Below are 18,834 nucleotides of genomic sequence, written 5' to 3'. Positions count from 1 at the left end.
TTTACAGTGCTTTTTTTATTGACAATGACTTTTTTTATTTAATCGGCTTTTTTTGAATTCAAGCAAAAAATTGGTAGACGCTCACAAAAAATTAATGATGTCGAATTTTTCAGTATTAACATGAAAAGCAGCTTCAACTGCTTTTTTCTATCTTCATATCAGTTTTCTTATTATAAAGCATCTGTAAACTTGTTTGCTAAAAACACTTTTGTGGTTATTCTTTGTTTTTTTTTTTTCCTTCACTCATAATGGAATTTGCTAATTTTAGCAGTAATAAAACCAATATTTGTTATAATTTTTTTTTATGAATTTTATTTTATTGTTGTTTGTTTTCACAAAAACTCGGGGATATTTCCATTGTCTTGCTCTATCTGTTTGTTAGCAATTTATTAGTGATCAGTAATCAGATTTCTGGCTTGGTTCATGATGTTTAGTAAAGCGAGTGTGAAAAATATACACATACAGACGCACATATGTATATTTATAAATTTATGTATTAAAACCACAAATAAATAGATGCCTGAACTTACGTAATTATTGGTTTTTGTATAAACAAATTAGTACGTAAATTTCATGGGGGTTTAGCTGTCTCATGTGTTTTAACTAATTAATCGATTATGGATTTGAACGATTTGTTTCGTTAGACTAAATGTGAATGAACTCTGACTAATAAGATGAGTGTATTGTGAATCGATTCTATCGATAAGCATTACTATTTTTTTTGAACAAATAAGTGAAGTTGAGTGCAGTAAAAATTATTTACGTATCACTAGCAGACCTGGCAGACGTTTTTCTGCCCTAAATTTGGCCTATCTGCATTTTTTAATAAGCTTTTTCCGTCTAACTCTGCCCTCCCCCACCCCTCTTCACTTTTTCCTGATCCTTTTATTCACTCCTCCTTCCGTCTTTTTCGCTTCATCTATCTCCATATTCGTCTCATTCTATTTCTTTCTCAGTATCCTTCTACTTCTCTCTTTTCTCTTCTCTCACCTTCTTCTCATTCTTCTTCATCCCTTATTGCCTGTCCCAGAGGGTGGTATGTATTTTGTTCCAGTCCCAGTCCCAGTCCCACTCCGAGTCTCAGTCCCGGTCCTAGTTCTAATCCCAGTCCCAGTCCGTCTCTGGTTAACTTCCCGGAAAAAAGGATCGTAAATACTAATATAGGCAAATTTATATACCAAATTTTGAATTTTTTCTAAAAAAAAATCATAACTCAAGAATGGCTAAACCGATTTGGGATTTCAAAATCAATCATCTCTCCTTCCTGTATCTTTCCTAAAAATTTCATGGCAATCTTTCTATCCGTTCTCGAGTTATGGAGTGACAATCAAAATGTACACTTCTTTTTATATATATATAGATATGTGAATGCATTACCGGCAAGCCTTCTTTGATTTCATAAAGATTTGTTAAATTAGTTTCAAAAATCTTGCCCCGAACGTGAAGTTGTCAGCTCCAAAGTACCACCTTCACAAATCTTTAACAAAAATAATCATTATTTACTATTCAAAAATTGCCTTCATGAAATGCATTGATTGCAATCATACAAATTTTACTAAAAAATTTTAAATTATAGAATGAAATTAAAAATAATTCATCGCTTTAATCATTAAACTACAAACATCAAATATAATTGGAAAACACAAATTTTAAAACATCAAATAATCATGTCGATGAAATTAAATAGATTAGGCCAGCTACAGAAGGGCAAGTTATCTCTTTGACTAAGAGTGGATTTGAAAATTCATCAAAAATTTATGAGTTCAACTCCGAATGAGAAGCTAACTCTGAGTTAAAAAGATAATTCAACACAATAGATCCCAAAGCCTATATACAAACGAATTTTTTAATTATTCGATTACTCGACTAACCGCTTTACCGTTTTGCTTCAACTGCACGAGTGCTACAACAAATCGAATTTCTGAAACAATTGTTGTAAAAAATGTGAAAATTTAAAATACGTACGAAAATTTAAATACAAAAATATATCCGACGGTAAATTAGGAGGAAGAGAAGAAAGTGGTGAGATGGTGTGGCCATTGTGGATAAGACAAGTGTGATAACTTCTGCATTAACGTCAAAATTACAAATAGAACCGATCACCTGATTTTCAAATGACTATCGTGATCTCATTTCTATCTCTTTCTATCACCAGCTGAATTTCTCCACATTAAGCACTCGTTGCTTGTTTTTTGGGGCCAGACGTCCCAGACTTCAATTAGCGAAAATTCACCGCATTGATAAAACAGCGTCTGAATCAATAAAAAATATTTTAAGAAAACTGACGAATGTTGGAGCGATATGAGGTACTGGGCTTGATTCCCATCCCAGCCTCATAAACCTCAATTGCAAAAATCTCGGCTTAAAATACACTCGTTAAGTTCGTAAGGCATCTATTAATGGACGTGCTGGTGTTGTCGCAAAGACTTTTGTCTTCAGAACTTTCCATAAAAACTGAGATGACAAATTTCTAAGGGATGGCCTAGAAGGATTAATGTGGTCATATAAATCGTTCCCGAGATGGTCGGGCTAGTACCTTTATAGTGCTTGTTACCGGAACGTATCGGATCTGCATCCGGCAAAGGACCATCACCATCGAAAACACTCCCCAAGGTCTTCGGGGAGTGTCCTTATCGCTACAACAACAATAACCGCAGACCTCTATATACTATACCGGATAACAATCTTTTCCACCTACTTATTACTAGGCTCATAAAGAGAGAGTTTAGAGATACAATTTTGACAAAAACCCAAAACCCAAATTTGCTCTTTAGCCATCTCAGTTACGCATATGTTGCGATGTCCCTGCAACCATTTTAAAGGAACGCGTAATCGACTCATGACTATACTTGATCTTGTTAATATATATACTTATTTATCAAATGTTTCTATGCGTAGTTTCTTGAACACGATAACCCCGTTCCTTTTGGATCAGTTGTAACGATGTTGTTCCCCAAAGCTGTAATATGTTATAGTTATTATGACAGGGTTAGTAAGGAAATAGTTTTATTTTAGTTCACAATGTGACTACATATTTTCGATTAAACGGAATAATCGAAAACAAACGGTTAATCCATCAGTGGACAGATTTCAAGTACTCAAATATCGCTAACCGAATAACAGTAGCCGACTCTCTGTTGCCTCGTTCGCATATTTCTCCTAAAGTCTAGACTTTTCACGAACATGGAACAGTTGTGTCGCATACTTGGTTATTTAGCAATATGCGTGTGTATGTGTGAGTAGCAACTTCTGCTCTTAGCTGATGACTACATACGAGCATGCTTTAAACTGCTAGTTATGTGTGTGGAATATTCTTCGTCGCCTTCTATGTAAGTGTGTAAATGGATTACTTTGATACATTCATCTACACAAGTGTGGCTGCTTGCTTTATTGTTGTTGGGCATTTATTTACTAACAACATAGTGATGCTAACATTCGCCACAATATCAATTATTCATTCATTCATCATTAAAAAGGTACAAGCATTGCAAAATCAGCAATTAAAGGAGACCTCAAAACTAAGCATTTCTTTTAATAGTAGCTCAAAGTCGTATTTCATCAAAATTTTTCAAATTCTTTCTGCCTCTGTCGATTCACTATCAACAAAGCCTCAATAAGTTAATTAAATTTGTTATTTTTGTTTTCTTCTCATCCATTCAATGTTAAGCATGCAAATACTTTTGTTGCACATCTGCTTTTCTTATCAAATACAAATACAACTATGTAAATAAGTATACTGTTATCGCCAACGTCTTTACAACAGTTTTTTGAAGAAAAAAAATATTTTTTGGGTTTTTTTTTTTTAATGGACGTTTTGGCAGCGCGCTGCGCTCAAGTGGCCCAATGAAACCAGGCTAATCCTGTTCACGCGATCGATTTATTTATATATGTATAATAACTTTTTTTTTTTTATTTTTTTTTTATTTTGCCGAGTCTTTGATGGGCAGCGGTTTGTGAAGCGTCACGATCTGAGACTGCTCAGCTACAGAAGAAATTTCATCAGCCAAGCGTAATACTTAAATAGAACAGAAGCAAACGTATTATACATTAATTTAGAGAGGTGAGAACAATCTTTTTTATAGAAAAAAGGGAGTCTGAGCTATCAAATGTGTTTGCGTGAGAGTTATAATCTTGGCATAAACGCCGAAAAGGTTCATTTTGTTCGAAATTCGTTCTACATTGTTTCAGCAGAAGAGGTTTGAAGTGTCTCGATGTCCGAGAGGGAACGCAAAAGTTCACTTTATTCAGAAGGAATGGGCTCGAAATTGATCCATTTAAAAGTTTTGTCATAAATATTACACCAAGCATTTCCCTTCGACTAGCAAGGGTTGGAAGATTGATAAGCTTTAATCGATTAATATAAGGTGGAAGATTAGTTTTGGGGAGTGTTTTGGTCGAAAAATTTACTCTTTCGTAATTTTTTTTTTTGCAGGCTCGAAAATTATTTTTTTGGGTATGCGTAGTGGAACTTTTTTTTCCTGAGCCCAAATCCTCTCGAAAAATCGATGGCGCGATATCGGTTAACTTTCGTCCATACAAATCGACCCAGGTTAATATACATACACACATTTGTACGCGCATATTGATATAGCTTGGTTCATGTGACGTCACATCACACCAAGTATAGCGCGTGCGATTTATATGATTATATTAGGCTGATTGATGATAGCTTTTTTTATTGTTGTTGTTAGCAACAACTTTGCTCTTGGCCATTAGTTGGTTCACCTCAATTTGGTCACGCTTAACTGACTCGTGATTAAGTCTAGGCGTCTGTGACTTTTCTCTCTGCGTGCGAATAATGCTGCTATGCTAGACATTGTTGTAAACAGGTTCATAGCTAATAATGTTAAGTAAAAAATTATTTTTGGTGGTAGGGTGATAAATCAAATAATTTTTTGCACAAAATAAAATTGCATCCAAAAAATTGTTTAGATAAAATCACAAACTGTTTCAATAAGAGCATCGCGTGGCTTACATTTTCTGCAACCGGCCGATTCTTCATCAGATGCCTTAAAGGACGGACAGCACGATTTGGGAGGGGGAGCGATTTAAGTCAACTTTTTAAGTAAGAACTTTTAGAATTTATCTCTCAGACAAATTCCAAAAATTCTTACCGAAAAGCTGAAAATTTGCATGGATATTCGTGGAATTTTCAAAGAAGTTTTAAGTTTCTATTTGGATTTTTGGTGTTATATAACAATACATATTTTTATAAAAATAGCGACAATAATTTAGGTCGAGCCAAATTCCTCCAGTCTGGTTCTTTGTACGGAAGCGAGAGCAAAAGTGATAAAAAAAATAGATTTGTTTTCGCCACTAAAATATATATTTAAACCAAGACCGATTAACAAAATTATAGATTTTTCGGCATTTTGGGCGAAGTGTCAGCCGATATCAAAACTATGAAATAAAAGATTTATTTTAATGTGTATATATCTTTTTTCATAGTAGGCCAATAGGATCACTTAACACACATTCTCAGATTTTTTAGAAAGAAATAATTATCACAGCATTGCTAAATTGACAAATAAACGAATGATCGATTTGAACGATCTTATAGATAATACATACAAAAAGCTAAACATTTTAAAATTTTATATGTAATTAAAACAAACTTATAATTTTCATAAGTTCCAGATCAGCGCCACTGGATGCCTTTGGATACTGGGGTCCGATCACGGTTACCAACATTTATCTATTTATTTATTCATTAAAATACAAATTTAAATTAAATCCTTAGGTCTAGATGTTTCACGTATATGCCTTCTAGAACAGTTGCATCTCATGCTTGTTTATTTAGCTATATACATGTATATCTGTAGTTTATGCTTTTCTTCTAGCCATATGCGTGTGTATGTGTGAGTAACAACTTCTTCATAAGTGCGGCTGCTTGCTGTTTTTGTTGTTGTGATTATTTACTAATATAATATTAAACAAGTTGCCGGGATGCCGAGAGCAACGGGCATTGACTTTAATGCTGTCGGAATGGATGTGATTTGGAGCAGCTAATGTGTATTTATCGGACAATAAAAAGGGCTGCGCTGTCTTGGTTATTGGAAAGGACGTGATTCCAAGCCACTCAAGCAAATCATTTCGTATTTAAGGTAGTCAGTATAAATTTCTTTATTACTATTACGAAGGATGGGTCGCAGGTGTCAATATTTTTACAGTGGTTATTGAAGCAGTGTTTTAAAATATCTAAATGGTCTAATGGGTATATGAAATATATTTTCACAAAACAGAATCGGGTTATTTAACACCTCTCTAATAAGTTTTACCAAAAAACTACACACCTACGATCTATCTACGACTCTGTATCTCAATGCTGTCAATACTGGATCACGATCCATATTGATATGTTTGAAAATTTCTTGACATTTTGCGATCCGGACCACGATCCAACAGAATTTCCCCCAGTGAGTTAGGGGGCTTAGAATATACCCGCGGCAGGTATGCCTTCTCGTAAGAGGCCACTAAAACACCAAATTGATTCAAGGGGTTTTGTAGCGCAACCCTTTCAAGGTGTTGCCAGCGCAAAATATAGCTTCTCCAACCCAATTATCAACCTCACCTACCCGTGTCGAATCCTGTTACTTTAACAGCCGAGGCTCTGGCGACCCCAAGTTCCTCATGGGGCTAGGGGTGGGAGGGCGGTATGGCCTTGAAGGTTTCATGTGGTCATACTAAATCGTTCCCGAGATGGTCGGGCTGGTGCCTTAATGGTGCTTGTTACCGTAACGTACCGAATCTGTATCCGACAAAGGACCATGTACATCGATAACACTCCCCAAGGCCTTCGGGGAGTGTCCTTATCGCTACAACAACACAAAACAGAATATCAAGCTAAAAGCTCATGCTAAATGTTAAGCATGAAATGCTGATGAATCGTCGTCCGGACTGCGAAGTATTTAGAAATTTTGATATCCATCAATATGGATCGTGATCGTTTGACTCGCCAATATGTTTCAAACGTCTGGATTGCAGCTTTTGAACTGGTTCTAATTTGTCGCAGTGGGTCTGATAATGTGGATTCCAGATTATCGAGGCATATTCAAATATTGGTCTCTCCAAAGATAAAGAGTTTTAGCGATATATGGATCATCAATTAATTCTTTATACTATCTTTTGCCGAACGCCAAAGTTTATTTGGCTCTGTTCACGCAATATTCTATGTGTAATTTGAAGTCGACTTTTGTAACGTTACGATGCTTGTGACTTGTAGCAGATGAACTTGCACTTCGGCAGGTTAAGTCACACGATATTTACTTCACACCATTCAAATAGGCTAATCCGATCCGATTGTAGACTTACTCTATCCTCTGGTGAGCTGATAGGCATCACAAGTTTGACATCATCAGCTTTGCAGTATTTACAACAATTTCGAAGGTCATTAACGAAAAGCAGAAACAACACTGGGCCAAGTTGGCTGCCCTGTTGAACATCAGAAGTAAGGTCGAAAGTTTTTAAATACATATAACCGTTTGTTTTCTTTCCTTAAAGTATGAAGATACCCAGGAGAGAAACAAAGGCGGAATGGGAAATGTGACTTTATCAAAAGTTTTACTGAAATCTATATAAATGACATCGATTTCGCTGTTAATCTATATTAAATCCCTTCAGTACATGAATTGTGATGTTAGGTTACGTTGAAATGGCCGGTCCATGAGCACCTCACATAGACTGAATCAGTTCATAGTGTTACCAGAAGTTTGTTTAACGGCCAAACTGGAAAACCCTATCAAAAACCAGGGTCTATGTTAGAAAATAATTCCATCCTCTTGGTAAATACTAGAATGAATTGTGAACTATAGCAATTTGTTGATAATGCTCAAAGGTTGAGCATACCCTTAGTTTTTATATTTTTTTTTTTTTTATAGTAAAATTTTGTTATCTACATACGGCATTAGTTCATTTCTCTTGACCCCTAATTTCATCATCGTTTTGTCGCAAACTTCTCCATTATTTCGAAAATATCATTCAGCTGCCGTACTTATCAAACTGCCCTTTTATTTAATCTGTTGCTGCACCCAACCCCTAAATACAATGGTGCTTTTATCAGTTTGATTTTATACTCTCTTTCAATTTTCAATACGTTTTTTCTAAATTCGTATGTTTGTTTGTTTTGTTTACTAATGCATGTTGAATTAAGTACGTTTATGCCGTCGTGTTCATGACCCTCACAAAATGTGACATAATTGATACATTCGTGTTTACTTTTGTTTTTACGCAGATAAAATTCATGCGTGCTACCATACATAGAAAAGTACCTACATACATACATACATATATATACTAGGTCACCCCCAAAATGGATAGGATTTGAAAACTCAAAAATTTTGTCGCTCCACGCGCAATTTCTAAAAGATGATTATAAATAACAAGATATGTTTTGGGATTTTGTTTTGTGTATACAAAAAAATGTTGGTGTAAGAACCGCAGGCGGCCACCGTGGTGTGATGGTAGCGTGCTCCGCCTATCACACCGTATGCCCTGGGTTCGCACCCCGGGCAAAGCAACATCAAAATTTTAGAAATAAGGTTTTTCAATTAGAAGAAAATTTTTCTAAGAGGGGTCGCCCCTCGGCAGTGTTTGGCAAGCGCTCCGGGTGTATTTCTGCCATGAAAAGCTTTCAGTGAAAACTCATCTGCCTTGCAGATGCCGTTCGGAGTCGGCATAAAACATGTAGGTCCCGTCCGGCCAATTTGTAGGGAAAATCAAGAGGAGCACGACGCAAATTGGAAGAGAAGCTCGGCCTTAGATCTCTTCAGAGGTTATCGCGCCTTACATTTATTTATTTTAAGAACCGCAGAACCAGAAAAGCGTGAATTTCATCCGGAAGAAGTACTGAAAAAACTACAAATCTGCCGCTCGCAGTAGCTGGAACCTTGACCCCTCGAGCGCAGTACACGTACACAGAACGTGCTCAACCTTTATTACCTGAAGCATTTACCACGTCTGCTGTTATTGATAAGGCGTAACTTATGTATAAGCATGTCACGCCAGAAGGGCGTTACGCTTCTTATGAAATATGGACAACTTTGTGAGTCTAATGTCGTATGATTTCAACATGAGCTAAGAAATTTTGTAGTTTCACGCTTCTGTATACGCAAATCGTGTCTCCTTTTCCTTATGTCCCTTTATAAGCGGAACCCGTAGTATCTTCAATGCTTCTTTGAATTCCAGGACACTTTTTGATAAAGTATAGTGTGGATTATTGCCTTAATCGCAGGTCTCTTAAGCTAGCCCAACCTTTTCAGCCCAATCAAAAAACGAGACCGTACTAAATTGCACAACATTTAATATTAATTTAGTGCGGGTTAATTTAATTTATTACACTTGTATTTTGAAAAATATCGAGGGTTGGGCTAGCTTCAGTTTAAGCTTTAATTTTAATTAACCCGTACTAAATTAGCATTAAATATTGTGCAATTTAGTACGGGCTCGTTCTTTGATTGCGCATATGGGTTGGGCTAGCTTAAGATACCTCTTAATCGCCGCGTGACTATATATATTGACGCGACTGCAGCTTAAGCATGCGTCCTCCAGAATTGTTGCTGCTTTGAAAGACACTGCAGTGGAATGGCAGCCTGCAAGGACTACTTATTTCTGACTCGACACAGTAAACAGCAGACCAGACCCCATCCGTTAATTTGGAACCATCGGTATACAGTTTAGTTTGTTCTGCCGCATACCCCCTGTCCACAGAAAGCTGGTGAAATCAACCGAATTACAATTCAACCGATATTTCTTCCAATTTTTATTTATCGCAAATATTTGTTCAATCAACTTCGCATAAATTGTGGATTCTAAAATAAGTATGTCAACAATCAAATCAAATATAAAAACTCGTCGACAGTAGACGTAACAGAGCCGCGGCCTGTTAAAAAAATACAAGTAATGCGCGCAGTGTTTTTTTTTTAAGTGAAATTAATTGAAACAATTTTTTTCGGCAATTCTATGCGATAGCATGACACTGCTAATACGCGTCCAAAAATATCGAGAGAGGTGTCAAAAGACGCGTATTGACCTCCTCAAGATGTTTGGTCTGTCAAGAGATATTTGCAAAAGAAAAATAAAAATTTTCATGTGGTTGTTGTAATTTTGATGATTTTGTTTTACCCACAAAAAAAAATTGTGAACATAAGTGTTTTGCCCAGATATAGTTTTGGTCTCGAAACCGGTTTTGGACCCACCCAGGATAATTTTTTATAAGCGCGGCCGAAGGCCGCCAGTGCAGGAATGTGTTCTGCGCAAAAACACTATGTATCCCACCCCCGGTTTCGGAGCACTCCGGGGTAATTTTCCTGGGTTTCTTTAATATTTTTTGAACGAGCTAAAATTTTTATTTTCCGCCTTCGGATTATTGTTGTCGAGGTCATTACACGTCTTTTGACATCCCTCTCGATATTTTTGGACACGTATTAGCAGTGTCATGCTGTCGTATAGAATTGCCCTTTTTTCTAGAGATTGTGATTTTGCTTCTGCCAGGCCTTGAGCTCTGCTCTCTTAACTAACAATTATTAATGTCACCCTAAAAATGCCAATGAAAAATTGTAAAATAACAGATTTTCGTCAATATTAACACAATAGTGGCTGTTGATATGACAGAGATTTCTGACGCACAATTGTCATAAGAACAAAGAAGTGAGCGCCGTGAGCATCTGTTAATTCAAGAATAACAAGCCTGATTTGTTGAATATACTGTAATGAATTTTGGGGAGTTCCTGATAATTATACACCTTCTGATTACGTTCGAATCGCTGAACTATCGTATAAATAACTCCAATATTCAGTATTGCAAAATGGTCTTTATTTAGACTGCTTTGGTAGTAGTACTTCACAATTATACTTCACTAATAGCGTGTTTAAATCAAACTGATCAGTTATTCCTCAGCTTGTGCTGCTTTTATACTCTCTGTTACCTCGTTTGCGTATTTCTCCTTAGGTCTAGACGTTTCACGCATATGCCTTCTAAAACAGTTGTATCTCATGCTTGGTTATTAAGCTATATACATGTATATCTGTAGTTTATGCTTTTCTTTTAGCCATATGCGTTTGTATATGTGAGTAACAACTTCTGCTCTTAGCTGCCGGCTACATATGTATATATATATGTGAAATAATCTCTCTGATTCAAGCTGCTGGTTATGTGTATGGAATATTCTTCACTGCTTGCTTTAATGTGTACGTGTACATAACTGTGGCTGCTTGCTGTTTTTGTTGTTGTGATTATTTACTAACAGCATAGGATGCTAATATTCGCCACAATACTAACTACATTTCTCTCAGTGTAGTTTTTTTTTACAAAATAAATTTTTTCGACTTATAAAAAATAATTGAAGGAACGCCCGTAGGTAAAATGTTTACTGGATTTATTCCTGTTGTTTTTTTTTCAGAACAAGTCTCTATATCGGCATTAGATCCTAAGTTATTTCTTAAGGTGGTAAAAGCCTTTCAACCCATACACAGTTTTCAGTGCAATTTCATACTTTATGGTAAAAGCGCATCGAATTTTCTATTACTTGATAACAGATCTTCTTGTTTATACCAAATCTTCCAGAGTTTACGTGTGGAGCCACAGAATTTCAGACATTTCATACATTCTGTGGGTGTACTAATGTAAATATGTATATATGTATGTATGTTTGTCAGTTAAGATCATAATTGTAGTCAGTGGGATTGCATGCCTAAGCGGATCTATTTCAACGTCATTGCGCAGCCTTAATAAATAAAAAAAATATATGTATATAAATGCATGGGTCTAGATTGCCGATTGACTGAATGGGCTTTATTCAATGATAAAAAACATAAAGCTAAATAAAATATATAAATAAATACATGCATAATACATATGCAAGTCTTAAATAACACCAGTTCACTTGATAGCAAAAAAAAAAATTTATGAATTAGTACAAAAACAAAAAACTCATACATACATACATAAATTTAAATTTATTACCAAGCAAATATTTAAATTTCCCAATGAGTCAATTGTGAAAGGAATCTGATTCAAATAAGCACCGTTACATGTCAAATAGCTTCATTGTAGCGGGAACTCCCTCATCGCATATGACGATATATGAATGAAAGTGTAAACAAAATTAGTATCAACAATAAAATGTTGTGCAAAATACCTGCAAACAAACATTTTAGCATATTTATATATATTTTTTTTTTGTTAGTTCCAGGTATTTTATTTGGAGCGGAGGTTTACGCAAAAGTTTCCGAATTTGCATAATTTAAATTTGTAAACAATTAAAACAGGGTGTACCAGAAATTGTTTTGCTTAATTGATTGATTGATTTTTTATTAAAGTTCCTATACAATAGTTACAAATGCTTAAATATAACCCGCGAAGCTAAAGTGCTTGTCTACCGGTTTTTATGTTACAAACTCGTCTGTTTCTATTTCACAGCATAATCATATGGAACAGTTTTATAAAAAACATTGAAAGAACCCGGAACTCACTTAAGGTTAGGTTGAACTGGCCGGGCCATAAGGACTTCACATAGACTGAATGAGTCCGTAGTGTTATGAGAAGCTTATTTTACCGACCAAACTGAAAAACCCTATCAAAAACCAGGACCTATGTTATAAAATAACTCCGTCCTCTTGGAAAATACTAGAAGCTTCCTAGGACTTAAGCCACTTGCTGCTTCTAGATCTGACAGCTGTTTCCCTCCTAATAGCTGGAGTCTTAACCTGGTAAGCGCAGGGCACGAGCACAGAACGTGCTCGATCGTTTCCTCCAACCCGCCCTTCCTACATCTGCTATCATTGACCAAGCCTAATTTAAAGGCATGTGACGCCAGAAGGCAGTGTCCAGTCAGAGTATGATAGAAGCAACTTTGTTAGTCTAAGGTTGTAAGACCTACACATAATATTCGACACTTCGACACAGCCGCGCGCTTGATCCCACGCCTTTCCCGCTTAGTCGAACATGTGCACCTTTCGTTTTCTCTTAATCTCGCCCAATCTAATTGGGACGTCTACGGAGCAAGCTTCAAGGGATGCGCCTTTTTTAGCTCGTTCATATGCTTTTTCATTCCTATCTATTCCCATATTCCCTGGGACCCAATACAGATGTATGCTTCTGGTAACACTACGAACTCTTTAGGTTTATGTGAGGTCCTCATGGACCGGCCAGTTCAACCTAACCTAAACTGGCGCGATGTACCTTCTAAGAAATTTAGGCCAAGCTACTTTTTAAAGTTACGTAGTGCTCCTTTTTAATTTTTTCCTACAAATTCGCGGAATGGGACCTACATGTTTCATGCCGACTCCAAACGGCATGTTGCTTTTTACTGTGAAGGTTTTCATCGCAGAAATACAATCGTAGTTTTTGTCTAAGCACTGCAGAGGGGCGACCCCGCAGAATGATGATGACAGACAAATCGCCAGAGTTGTGAAATGTTTTTTCTAAGCAGGGTACCGTATTTAAATAGTTATTTTAAAGAACTCTCTAGTATAATTGAAGAATTAAACCTTAAAGTCGAAATTGAAATGTCACAGCGTATAGAGCCATAGTTCAAACATGACACTGCTAATATTACCCGGCCACTTTTGCTTTGAGGGGATTGCAATATTTTTAATTTACATTTTAATATGAACTAATGAGGTTAAATAAAAAATAAATGTAAGGCGCGATAACCTCCGAAGAGATCTAAGGCCGAGCTTCTCTTCCAATTTGCGTCGTGCTCCTCTTGCTTTTCCCTACAAATTGGCCGGACGGGACCTACATGTTTTATGCCGACTCCGAACGGCATCTGCAAGGCAGATGAGTTTTCACTGAGAGCTTTTCATGGCAGAAATACACCCAGGGGCGACCCCGTTAGAAAAATTTTCTTCTAATTGAAAAACCTTATTTCTAAAATTTTGATGTTGGTTTGCCCGGGGTGTGAACCCAGGGCATACGGTGTGGTAGGCGGAGCACGCTACCATCACACCACGGTGGCCGCCGAGGTAATGAGGTTACATTATTATAAATTAGCACAATTAATTAGTTAGCCATAATTATAATTATAAATTAATAACTTCTACAGAAGTTGAAAGTTTTCAGCTTTTTTTTTATTTACGTGTAGCAATGAAATTATACTAAATAGAAATAAAATAATGAATCATACGTTAGAACTCACTTTTTTCGCTTATAGATGTAATTAACTACTTCAATGTGTACTTTTACTTTTACTTATACATATATTTTACTTACGTAGGTTCAAGAGCAGTACATGATGAAGAAGCTTGAACTTATTTTTTTTTTTTCGTGCAAGGAGGAAGAAATGCTTTATGCACTGACCGAGACTCTCGGAGTGCAGGACTCCCTTCTTCCATGAAGGCCTACCCACTAATACCTAGCCTCCCACGGCCCGCGCAAATCCCCGTACCTGGGACCGCGTTTAGCATTACTTCGGGTACGGGTGCGCGCTACCTGAGCTCTATGGCTACTCTCACGCTAATGGGCTAGGCAATCCGTCTACTCGTTTACTCATAAGTATATGCCTCACATATGTGCTGACCGTATCCCATCTGTCTCTTCGGCAAGTCATGTTATGACACTGCTCGGGGATAGGTCGCCAAGTACTTCTATCTCTACCCTCCTTCGCTGATTGGAGAAGTGCCTGCATTCGAAGAAGGTGTGGCGTATATCGTCTATTTTCCCACAAGTACAGGCAGCTCGGATTATCAACCTTGCCCATTCTGTATAGGTATTTGCGGAAGTAACCGTGTCCCGTTAGAAACTGGGCCAGGTAAAACTCTACTTCTCCGTGTGGTCGCTTCAACCATGGATTCAGTTCAGGGACTAGTTCCCTAGTCCACTTTCCTACGATGCCGTTGCTCCACTGATCTTGCCAGCGTGGAATCGATTCTTCTCGCGCCTGCATGGCAACAGCAGCTCTACTTGCTTGCGATCCGTTGTCGTATATTGCATTTCTTTCCTCAGCGAGAAGATATATCGGTATGGTTCACGTAACGACCAGGACAGCTTCAGCCGATACCGTGCGGTAAGCAGAAGATATTCGCAGCGCCCCTCTGCGTTGGACCGAGGTGAGAGTGACTCGGTTTTTCCGGTATTTCTTTGCGTTCGCGCAAATTTCTGCAAGCAACTTCCTTGTGCATGGCTTTGGGCCACCTGTGTTTGCCATTAATCTACTCAAATTCGCTATTGTGCGCGCAGCTCTTTCGCAGGATCCTCTTATGTAATTCGAGAAGTTGAGTTTGCTGTCTAACCCAGATATTTCGTTGAAGCGAGTGTTTCTATTCTATACAAATCTTTTACAAACAACCTCTTTGCTTCCCTCCCAATCCCGACTGATGCCCGCCAAGGGGAGCGCGCTTTCCGCAAGGTCATTGAATCCGCCTCGGCACGTTTCATTCCCGCCGGGAGAATTCCCGAAATTCGGCCCCACTTCCCGACAGAGGCCGCAAATTTAGCGAGAGAACGTGACCTTATAAGACAACTCGACCCAGGCGACCCCCAAATAAGGGATATAAACCAACGCATCAGATTGCTTGTGGATGAACACAAGCGGGCGAAATGGGAGGAGCACCTAAGAGGTTGTAACCCCTCTGCCGGTGTAGGTAAACTTTGGCCCACCGTAAAGTCCCTATCGAAACCGTCTAAGCACAACGGCAAAGTTTCCATCGCCTTCGGCGATAAAGTGCTGTCGGATTCAAAAAAATGCGCGAGCGCTTTCTGCCGTCAATATGTAATGCATTCTACGGTCCACAAAGATAGACGGAGGGCCAACAGACACGCATATAAACATAAAATCAGCGCATCACCAATTACCATCACCGCCAGAGAGGTTGAAGATGCCATTGGTTACGCTAAACCATCCAAAGCAGTGGGCCCAGACGGCATAGCCATGCCGATGCTTAAAAGCCTAGGGAAAGAGGGTTTCAAATACTTAGCACATGTCTTCAACCTGTCTCTTTCCACCTTTGTCATGCCCGAAAAACGGAAAATGGCCAAGGTGGTTCCGCTACTAAAGCCTGGGAAACCAGCTAACATAGGAGAGTCGTATCGTCCAATTGCCCGGTGAATCCAGTACTCAAAGAAAAGTACCCAAAACTTGTGGAAGAGAAACGCATACTCCCCAGGGAAGCGCGTGTCACTCTTGCTCAACTTCGTTCTGGATACTGTTACAGGTTAAACTCTTACCTATCCAGAATCAACCCCGACATACAAAATGTATGCCCCGCTTGCAATGTGTCCCCACATGACACAAACCATCTCTTTAATTGTAATGTGGAACCAACGCCTCTAACACCCCTTTCATTATGGTCCACCCCTGTTGAAACAGCAAGTTTCCTTGGACTCCTGTTAGAGGATATTGATGACAATTTGTGATCGGTCGCGGCTGTTAGGTTGGGCGAAGCACTGCTGCAACAACAACTGGTCCCCAACCATGATGTTCCTGGTAGTGGGAATACGAGGATGACGATCTGCGTTTTTGCTGTTGCTAGCTGGAGACCGTGCTCAGCCATCCACCTATTTACATTACGCATGACCTGGTTTAATTTTAGCTGTGCCAGCTCGGGACCTAGTACCGAACCCTGGGCTGCTCCACCTGTTATTTTTACCTTTTTTTGACAGTGAGTGGTTTCATATATTAGATACCTGTCTCTTAAGTAGTCCCTTAAAATATCCAGCAAATATTGCGGTATTTTGAAAGTGCTTTCTAGTGCCTCAAACATGTCCTCCCACCTGGCTGAGTTAAAGGGGTTTTTGACGTCCAGCGTGACCAGCAACACTATAGGTCCTGCTCTGTGGCACGCTGTCTCGGCTTTCTTGACTGCGTCTATAACTTCTGCTATGGCATCGATTGTGGAGTGCCCCCTCCGAAAACCATGCTGTCTGGGAGACAGTCCTCCGCCGTCCTGTAACGCTCTGCTTGTACTTATTGAAGACCACTTGAGGGACCTAACTGGTAATGAGCCCCCAAATTCCAGCTTTTGCTTACGCTAAAACTTCATCGCCAAAAATCTCTAAAACAATATAAAGTGCGCAGAAAAGCATACAACATTTAGTACCATATGGTTCAAGCAATAACAGCCTAACTCCTGTACTTTTACATATAACTTTGGCGGTTATTGCTTATGTCCATATGGTACTAAATGTTGCATGCTTTTCTGCGCATTTTATACTGTTTTAGAGAAGTTTGGCGATGGAACTTTACTGTAAGCGAAAGCCGGAATTTGGGGCCTGGTTGTTGTGGGAGACTTAACCGCAAAGCCGAATGGGGAATGCCGCAGACAAACACCCTTGTAAGGTTAGTCTTTGAGATGCCAGTCAGGCTTAGTCTGGCCGTGCTCAACACTGGCGCGACTCCAACATACCAACGGCCGAACTTTGGATACTCGATCCCCGATACAACATTAGTTTCAGAAATCCTGCTGCCGGCGCTGCTGGATGGATAGTCATAGAGGATCTAACTTGCAGCGATCACAAATACAACACATTCCCAGCTTAATGATCCCGGTAAGAGGCATGTTATCCGCATCGGTTCTGGCGGATGCCCGACCGTTAATCATTTATTTAGTGAAAACAAGTATTAATATTTACGCTCAAACGTTTAGCCGTGTTAGGCGGCCGCCGTGGTGTGATGGTAGCGTCCTCCGCCTACCACACAGAAGAAACTGGGTTCACGCTCCTTGCAAAGCAACATCAAAAATTTTAGAAAACAAGTTTTTTCAATTAGAAGAAAATTTTGCTAAGCGGAGTCGACCCCCGGCAGTGTTTGGCAAGCACTCCGAGTGTAGTTGTGCCATGAAAAGCTTCTTAGTGAAAACTCATCTGCCTTGCAAATGCCGTTCGGAGTCGGCATAAAACAAATAGGTCCCGTACCGCCAATTTGTAGGAAAAATTTAAAGAAGCACGACGCAAATTGGAAGAGAAGCTCGCTCTAAAATCTCTCCGGCTCCGGTTTATCGCGCCTTACATTTATTTTTATTTTACCCAGTGAGAGTTCGTAGGCCCACTCTACATAGATTAATGCGTTTGGCTATTACTCTTGCTGCTGGAAGCATAAACAATTTGGCCTGCCTTTACCCTGAGTATTCAATCCAGTGTTGTCTGAACTGCTTTCCCAGTTACTTATGGTTTCCGCCAAGTGCGTTCTTTTGTAAGTAAACAAAGGGACTTTGGACTATAGATTGCTATTAAAGCACCGTGCTTGGCTAGGTAGTCTGCCTCATTACTTTCATGTTCTTGGTGCCCGAGAGCCCATCCTAAAAATACCTTATTTTTGGCTCCCAAATCATTTAGGACTTCGATGCATTAGTCCACTAGCTTGGAAGTAATTGTGTAAGACTGCAAGGCACGTAAGGCTGCCTGGCTGTCTGACATAATGAGGATACTCCTTGCGGATAAGCCTCTTCGTAGACATTCTCTAGCGCATGGATTTCTACCTAAAGAGTAGTGGAGTAGCATCCCGTTGATATCGATTTCTTGAAGTTCTGTTTTTAGATGCCATCTCCCGTTTATTCGCCATTGATCCATCCGTGAACCAGACCTCTGAGTCAGGGTCAGTATATGGATTCCCTCTTTCCCAAAGTGTTCTGATCACAATGGACACCTCAAAATTCCGCGAGATTCTGAGCATAGCGGTCATGCATCATGTAGTTGCAATACGGGGTTTCCTATGAATTTTCTAACTGCTTTCATATGCCCAGTCATGTTTCCGCTCTTTAGCCCAGAGATATTTTAAATTCTTAATGCAAGTTTTGCCTCTTTCTCTATTAGAATAGGGAAGGGTGGTATTCTTACTAAACATTTAAATTCATAAGCGTTGTTGCTACGAGTGCGAACTGTTCCGCTCTGCATCCGATTAG

The sequence above is a fragment of the Eurosta solidaginis genome, chromosome 4 (genome assembly GCF_040869045.1).
Source record: "Eurosta solidaginis isolate ZX-2024a chromosome 4, ASM4086904v1, whole genome shotgun sequence".
NCBI lineage: Eukaryota > Metazoa > Arthropoda > Insecta > Diptera > Tephritidae > Eurosta > Eurosta solidaginis.
The sequence above is the reverse complement of the archived record's forward strand: the minus strand, read 5'-3'. Positions refer to the sequence as shown.